The sequence below is a fragment of the Lolium rigidum genome, chromosome 3 (genome assembly GCF_022539505.1).
Source record: "Lolium rigidum isolate FL_2022 chromosome 3, APGP_CSIRO_Lrig_0.1, whole genome shotgun sequence".
In the NCBI taxonomy this organism is placed as follows: Eukaryota; Viridiplantae; Streptophyta; class Magnoliopsida; order Poales; family Poaceae; genus Lolium; species Lolium rigidum.
The window spans coordinates 290831538-290840382 of record NC_061510.1 but is presented as its reverse complement, the minus strand read 5'-3'; the positions used below and the strand labels follow the sequence as shown (position 1 = coordinate 290840382).

Sequence of the window (8845 nt, the reverse complement as noted above, 5' to 3'; positions counted from 1 at the left end):
GAACACTCTAGCCTATCTACTCATTGTTGCAAAAAAGCAACGGGATGAAAAGTCAGAAACTTATATCTGCATAGCAGAGTCTCCATTCAGTAAGCAAAGCTATGCCACAGTTGGATAAAGTTAGAATTCGAAGTGCTCTCAGTCCAGCTCTAATCTCACAGTGAACACTCCCACGTTCACATGTATCTACTTTAATAATTATACAAAGATTCACCCTGAAAACCTATCTACTGTAAGTCGTAGATTTCCACCAAATTTGCTGCAAATTATCTGAGCATTTTTATACAGTAAAATTGTACAGCATGCTTACCATACATATGCCGTCTATATTTGCATCAGATTCAATAATAATTATCTCAGTGATTGTTAAACTCATGAGTAAAGAAAGATAAGACTTACAAATAGACGCGGCCAAATTAAACATACCATCTACTATATATTTAGTACCATCAGTACAGCAACCAACCAACCTTGTCATCGTGGATACAACGAAATCACGGTCGGCCTGCAGGCCATGCTCTGTTCTACACAGGAACGCAATATCCACACCCATGCCTACCACAACAAAACACAGTCTACTAAACATATCTGCATCAGCTACTAAACATGCCTGCATCAATTACGACCGTAGCTCCAAACAGAAACATGCTAGCTGCCCTATATTCCCTCCTGGATTAAGCACATTTGTTTCATATACATCTAGTGTCTACACATTCAAACAACCAAAAAAAAATTGAGCACATCAATTTCCTACGCATATACTATCCACACTTTCAACAGGTTAAATGTAGTACAGTACAATTTTTTTAGCAAGAATAGATGGAGAAGGATAGGGACCTCACCGGGCTGATGCAGGGGGTCGTCGGCAGCAGCAGCACAGAGTCGTGGCCGGCAGCAGCAGGTCGGGGCCGTCGCCGGCAATCAGCAACCTGGGGAGGTGGTCACCGAGGTCACCCACAGCAGTAGCTCCGCTGAGGCGACATGAAGATCATCCTCCACGGCTCACCGCCGCCATGCGTGCAACGCGGCGAACTCGTCCCGCAGGCCGCGGCCTATGCCGAGCGCCAACGCCGGACCGCCTAGGTCATCCCCACCGATGCAATTGCACGATCGTTATAGTCCCGCCCCTCCCCGCCATTAACCCGCTCGGTCCCTGCGCAGAAATCACTCGCCGTGGTTTGGACGGCCACATGAGCGAGCTCAACCTTGTTGGCCTTCCGGCGCGGCTCCCTCGTATGTGGGTGCTTACCGAGGAGATCGAAGGAAATTGTGCGCGGCGGCGGTCTAGGACAGAAGATCTGGAGGATGGAGAGATGCAACGACGGGCCTGTACATACGTGGAACGTCCAGCACCGTCCAAGGCATCTGTTTCCACAAAGGCCCACATGCAGTGTCGCAGGGAGGCAATGCATGGCCCTTCAGCAGTCGCACGGAGCGGCCGAATCCCTGAGCGTGCAGCGATCGCAACAGAATTACTTCTTTTAAATAATTCCCAAGCCCGTTTGCACTGTGTGGACCCCAAACGGGTATTTATTATCTTGCTCCAAAAATTTGGATAATTTTTTTTATATGTAAAGGAGACACGTATTCCATGTGCTGTGAAATTACGAACTGAAAATAGAAAATATGTAGGCTAGGAAAGAAATGAAAAGTTTAAGATAAATAGTACAAAGGCATTAAACAACCTTCTTTTATTTTCTAAGAATCATCCTCTGACTACTGAAAACTAGCCTCCTATTTTCTATTTTGCTCTCCTCTAACTCAGCAAAAGTCATACATGGCAACTTTTAAGAAAAACAAAGCTGACGCCACTTCATTGTAGTACTCCCTCTATACCAAAATATGATGCCTATAATATTTGGAAAAAGTCAAACTTCTCAAACTTTGACCAATTATATAGAAAAAAGTATCAACATTTATCATCCCAAATTAATATTTTTAGAACCATTATAAAATATATTTTCATACTATATGCATTTAAAATTTAGATTTTGATATTTTGTAGGGATTTCTATTTTCGTGCCCTCGGGTCCTTAGTTGTGCTCAGTTTTCCCCAGCCGCTTAGTTTTTCCTCAGTTTTCCCCAAGCCCTTGTCTGAAACCATCACACGTGCTGTAACGGCCAGTTGCCTGACGGTTGACCATTATCTGCTGACTAGTGGGGCCACGTAGAGCCTGCAAAGACATGTCAGACAATCCATCTTTGTTTGACCGTAAGCATCGTTGTATCCCTAACCAAAACGCGAACGAGTGGGGCTTCGGTATATCGAATGACAAGTGGGGCCATGACGCTGATACAAGGGGCAATATACAGGTAGGATTAGATTTTTAAATGAAGCTCTACAGCTGGAACGGAGGAGGTGGCCTGCGGGGTGTCGAGATAAGATCGACGTCCACAAAGAACTGCATGAGGCGAGACCAGACGCATTAGATAGATATGAACTAGACGCGTTTAACCATGCAAAGAAGAGAAGAAATGGTCGAGGACATCGACGACTACCTCAACACTTTGACTGACGGTGTCGGGCACGCACGCGAGCAATGTAGAGAAAACTAGTGTCTCTCCTTTCTGGCGTGTATAGATGGGTGCTAGGAGAGTGTGGTGGCGAAGGGAAAGACCTCGCGGTGGTCTGTGGCGTCCAGCATAGCGGGGCGGCGTGGTCGTGCCCACAACGGCGTGCATGTTCGGCATTGCCATCAGCATGTACGTTCGGCATTGGCCTCGGCGGTATCTCTGGTGTGTCAATGATCGAATGAGGGGACGGGATTGAGGGTGCATCCCGATGGTGACCTAGCAGTGGCGGCGAGCATAGCCATTCTGACCATGCCGATATCGGCATCGGCATCGTTTGGAGGCTGTGATGCTCGAATCAAGGCGGGATTTGTTTCTTGTACGCCAAAATGAATTTGAAACAAGTTTCATGTTGAAGGTTAGGTAAAATACGAAAGTTTGTAACTAAAAATTATACTGGCACCATGGTGAGGTTCTTTTTGATAGAGTTATACGGTTCGGCAAATTTTTTTTGACACTTTTTAGATATTCCTTGTTGTTACACGTATGGCATCATGTATGGCAAATTTGGGGTCATTTGGAGATGTTCGAAAAAATCACTTTGCTTAAGCGCATGCCGTTTCGTCTCATTGAAACCAGCTTTTCTAACAAGGTGATTTTTCTTCTACCTTCTCTAAATGACCTCAAATTTCATACAGATGATCTTCTATACTTAGATAGATAGATTTTTTCGTTTATATATTTTTCGAACTTTTTATTTCCCTTTATAATACCCACTTGATTTTCAGGTCAAAACCTTGAAAAAACAGCATCATGTATGGCATCATTTTCACCCTAAATTTCAAATTTTGTGAAACTTTCCCTTTTAGATATTCCTTGTTGTTATAGGTATGGCATCATGTATGCCAAACTTGGTTAGGTCTCACTGAAACCAGCTTTTGTAACAAGTTAGGTTTTTTCGACCTTCTCTAGATGAGCTCAAAAATCATACACATGATCTGCTATACAAAGATAGGTAGATTGTTTCGTTTTTACATTTTTTTGAACTTTTATTTCCCTTTATAATACCCATTTGATTTTCAGGTCAAAACCTCGAAAGTTAACATAAGTAGATGGTGAACCCTCCCAAACTTCAAATACAGAGATAGATAGATTGTTTCGTTTATCATTTTGTTGCTGTCAAAAACCCACCGGCGAGCAGCGAGGGGCAACACCGTAGAGCCGGGAGGCTCCCAGGATTGCGGTAGACCCTGGTCCCTCGGGCGACGGCCCGCAATGCCTTCTGGCACACGTCCTGGTGCTTACGAGGGCGTGCCACCTGACCTATACCTGGTCAGGAAGGTGATGGATTGCTTCGACTAGTTTCCTGCATGGCAAACACGTAAACATTAAATACGAGCCCCGATCGGCTCTTACGTTGTTCTGTGGATCGGCTCAAAGAGCCGATTGCCCCATGGTTCACATTAGATTTATAATGACATGGGGATCATGCTTTATCAATATCAAGCTAAACTAATCTATGATAGTTTAGGGTTTTCACCGTATAATCGGAACATCCTATGCGTAATTGAGCCTAGCAGATACGTAAGATGATGGAAAACCAACCCTAAAGAGGCCTAAAAACCAACGTGAAGTTGATCCCCGGAACAATCCCTCTAGAGCTTAGAAAACCACACCTTACGCACCACCGGATCGTCCAACCCGTTTATAAGGCCTAACCATACGGATATCAAACCAATCCTTGAAGAACAAGGAGCAACTATAACGGATTAGATCTACTAAATAACGAACAAGCAAGATGCTGCCCTTACACCAAAAATAGGTGTAAGGGCAGCTAGATATCGAGGGGCAGCGTAGCTAAACAAGTACATCGTAAAAGCATTGACGTCAACCCCAAAACACCTAAGATAAGGGTGTTGCTCGCCATCAAAAAAGCTTTAGCACGAGCAACACCAACAACGAATAAACTGATACTGCCTAGATCGCAAGATGCGATCTAGGCAGCATGTTGCTTACCCGGGAGAAACCCTCGAAACAAGGGGTGGCGATGCGCCTAGATTGATTTGTTGTGAACATGATCGTCCTCCTTTCTCAATAACCCTAGATACATATTTATAGTCCGTAGACTTTCTAACTTGGGAATAAACCCAACCGTGTACAAGCTAAACTCTATCTCTTAATTCTAACCGACACGTAACCTACTATAATTTACGGATACACGGGCAATCTTGCCCAAACTTCTTGTACAAGGCCGGTTCGGGAATATTTTCCATGCATATCCTCTAAGCCCATTTAATCACGGCCCATCTCCAGACTTGGTTAAATTCTGGTGGTAACACATGCCCCCTGGTTTTGGCAATGATAATTTCAAAACCACTCTGCTTTTTTCTTTGTAGGGTCACGTCGTGGCAGAGCAGAACCGTCGCAGTATCCTTCATCATGATGCCTTGCCTTCTCAACTCCTCTGCACGATTTGACAGTTCTTTGGCACCACTTCCTCGGAAACTGCTCGTAACATTAACTCTCCCCCATATCCCTTTATTTAACCGCGCCGAGCAGTTCGCCTCTTCATCCTCTTGCTCCGTACTAGCCATCGGCAAAAAACCCCCTTCCTCTGTAGCCATGTCTTCCTCCTCCTCCTCTGCCTCATCAGGTCTCTCCTACCTATCTTCTCCTTCCCGTGAGCCCACGCCGGAGTGGGACTCGCTGGCGGCGTACGACCTCCGCGCCCCGGAGAAGTGGGACATTGAGTCCCACGATTCCTCCGTCTGGTCCGAGGACGACAAGTCCTTAACCGACGGAGAAGATGACTTCCCGTTGCTCGTCGATGGGGAGCTGGAGGCGGGGAGCGAGGACGACCGCTTCTCGTGGGACGGCTACACCTCCTCCGACGAGGAGGACGAAGAGGAGGACGACGATTCCTCCGACGAATACCCACCGGCGAAGCGCTTCCGCGCCGGGTCGGACGACGACGACGACGACGATGACGACGAGGAGGATGAGGCTCCCGTAGAGGGCTACGAGAGCAGTGACGAGGAGCCCGCTGATACGTCTCCAACGTATCGATAATTTCTTGTGTTCCATGCCACATTATTGATGTTATCTACATGTTTTATGCACACTTTATGTCATATTCGTGCATTTTCTGGAACTAACCTATTAACAAGATGCCGAAGTGCCGGTTCTCGTTTTCTCGCTGTTTTTGGTTTCGAAATCCTAGTAACGAAATATTCTCGGAATCGGACGAAATCAACGCCCGAGTTCCTATTTTACCCGGAAGCATCCGAACACACGAGAACCGCCGGAGAAGGGAGGCAGGGCCACCAAACCCTACCCGGCGCGGCCAAGGGGGCGCGCCCCCTAGGGTGTGGACCCCCTTCGACCTTCCTGCGCCGCCTCTCCGCCTATAAAAAGCCCCTGGATCAGAAAACCCGATACCAATTGACGAAACCCACGAAACCTGCCGGAGCCGCCGCCATCGCGAAGCCAAGATCCGGGGGACAGGATCTCCGTTCCGGCACCCTGCCGGAGCGGGGAAGTGCCCCCGGAAGGCTTCTCCATCGACACCGCTGCCATCTCCACCGCCATCTTCATCACCGCTGCTTGCTCCCATGAGGAGGGAGTAGTTCTCCATCGAGGCTCGGGGCATGTACCGGTAGCTATGTGGTTCATCTCTCTCCTATGTGCTTCAATACAATAATCTCATGAGCTGCCTTACATGATTGAGATTCATATGATGATGCTTGTAATCTAGATGTCATTATGCTAGTCAAGTGAGTTTTACTTATGTGATCTCCGGAGACTCCTAGTCCCACGTGTGTAAAGGTGACGAGTGTGTGCACCGTGTGGGTCTCTTAGGCTAGATTTCACAGAATACTTACTCATTGAATGGCATAGTGAGGTGCTTATTTATATCTCTTTATGATTGCAGCATGTTGTATCACAATTTATCTATGTGCTACTCTAGTGATGTGTTATTAAAGTAGTTTTATTCCTCCTGCATGTGTGCAAAGGTGACGAGTGCGTGCACCGTGTTAGTACTTGGTTTATGCTATGATCATGATCTCTTGTAGATTATGGAGTTAACTATTGCTATGATAATATTGATGTGATCTATTCCTCCTACATATGCATGAAGGTGACAGTGTGCATGCTATGCTAGTACTTGGTTTAGTCTGTTGATCTATCTTACACTAAAGGTTACTAAAACATGAGCATTATTGTGGAGCTTGTTAACTCCGGTATTGAGGGTTCGTGTAATCCTACGCAATGTGTTCATCATCCAACAAAAGTGTAGAGTATGCATTTATCTATTCTGTTATGTGATCAATGTTGAGAGTGTCCACTAGTGAAAGTGTAATCCCTAGGCCTTGTTCCTAAATACTGCTGAGTTACTACTGCTTGTTTACTACTATTGCGTTACTACTGCTGAGTTACTACTGCTTGTTTACTGTTTTACTGCGTTACTACTGCTGCAATACCACCACCATCAACTACACGCCAAGCACTTTTCTGGCACCGTTGCTCTTTGTTCATATATATTCATACCACCTGTATTTCACTATCTCTTCGCCGAACTAGTGCACCTATTAGGTGTGTTGGGGACACAAGAGACTTCTTGCTTTGTGGTTGCGGGGTTGCATGAGAGGGATATCTTTGACCTCTTCCTCCACGAGTTCGATAAACCTTGGGTATCCACTTAAGGGAAACTTGCTGCTTGTTCTACAAACCTCTGCTCTTGGAGGCCCAACAACTTGTCTACAAGAATAGAAGCTCCCGTAGACATCAAGCACTTTTACGGCGCCGTTGCCGGGGAGGAAAGGTAAAAGGCACTCATACTACGGTCTCAGGTAAAGTATTTTTCTGGCGCCGTTGTGTGTGTGCTCGAAGCTATTTCCTTTAGATCCTGCAATTGCATCTTGTTGTTTCTTGTTTACACTAGTTTGGTATAATGTACAAGAGTGAGCTTCTTATTCTATTTCCTGATTTAAAACATGGATTGTTTGATGCGAAAATTAAAAAACCTATGAAATCTTCTTTGCATGCTTGGTAGTAATATTAGTATGAACGCTTTGAACACCATTGTTGACAATAATATAGAAAGTTCTAAGCTTGGGGAAGCTGGTTTTCATGATCTTTTTAGTCCCCCAAGCATTGAGGAGAAAATTTACTTTGATGATTCTTTACCTCCTATTTATGATGATTATAATGATAGTGGTCTTTTGGTGCCACCTACTATGGAGAGTGAATTTGATTATGATTACAATATGCCTCCTACACTTGATGAGAATAATAATGATAACTACTTTGTTGAATTTGCTCCCACTACAACTAATAAATATGATTATGCCTATGTGGAGAGTAATAATTTTATGCATGAGACTCATGATAAGAATGCTTTATGTGATAGTTATATTGTTGAGTTTGCTCATGATGCTACTGAAAGTTATTATGAGAGAGGAAAATATGGTTGTAGAAATTTTCATGTTACTAAAATGCCTCTCTATGTGCTGAAATTTTTGAAGCTACACTTGTTTTATCTTCCTATGCTTGTTACTTTGCTCTTCATGAACTTGTTTATTTACAAGATTCTTATGCATAGGAAGCATGTTAGACTTAAATGTGTTTTGAATTTGCCTCTTGATGCTCTCTTTTGCTTCACATACTATCTTTTGCGAGTGCATCATTAAAACTGCTGAGCCCATCTTAATGGCTAAAAAGAAAGAACTTCTTGGGAGATAACCCATGTGTTATTTTGCTACAGTACTTTGTTTTATATTTGTGTCTTGGAAGTTGTTTACTACTGTAGCAACCTCTCCTTATCTTAGTTTTGTGTTTTGTTGTGCCAAGTAAAGTCTTTGATAGAAAAGTAAGTACTAGATTTGGATTACTGCGCAGTTCCAGATTTCTTTGCTGTCACGAATCTGAGCCCACTGCCCTGCAGGAAGCTCAGAAAATTATGCCAATTTACGTGCATGATCCTCAGATATGTACGCAACTTTCATTCAATTTGAGCATTTTCATTTGAGCAAGTCTGGTGCCATTTTAAAATTCGTCAATACGAACTGTTCTGTTTTGACAGATTCTGCCTTTTATTTCGCATTGCCTCTTTTGCTATGTTGGATGAATTTCTTTGATCCATTAATGTCCAGTAGCTTTATGCAATGTCCAGAAGTGTTAAGAATGATTGTGTCACCTCTGAACATGTTAATTTTTATTGTCCACTAACCCTCTAATGAGTTGTTTCGAGTTTGGTGTGGAGGAAGTTTTCAAGGGTCAAGAGAGGAGGATGATATACTACGATCAAGGAGAGTGAAAGCTCTAAGCTTGGGGA

General features: G+C 44.3%; 1 long non-coding RNA gene across 1 annotated transcript; it reads right to left on the bottom strand.

The window, feature by feature from the left end:
* Positions 1 to 416: 416 nt before the first annotated feature.
* LOC124703541 lies at positions 417 to 1267 on the bottom strand. The gene is made up of 2 exons (XR_007003156.1): positions 843 to 1267; positions 417 to 706 (listed from the first exon to the last, which is right to left on the bottom strand). It is a non-coding gene; the product is annotated as an uncharacterized LOC124703541 (long non-coding RNA).
* Between the last annotated feature and the right edge of the window lie 7578 nt (positions 1268 to 8845).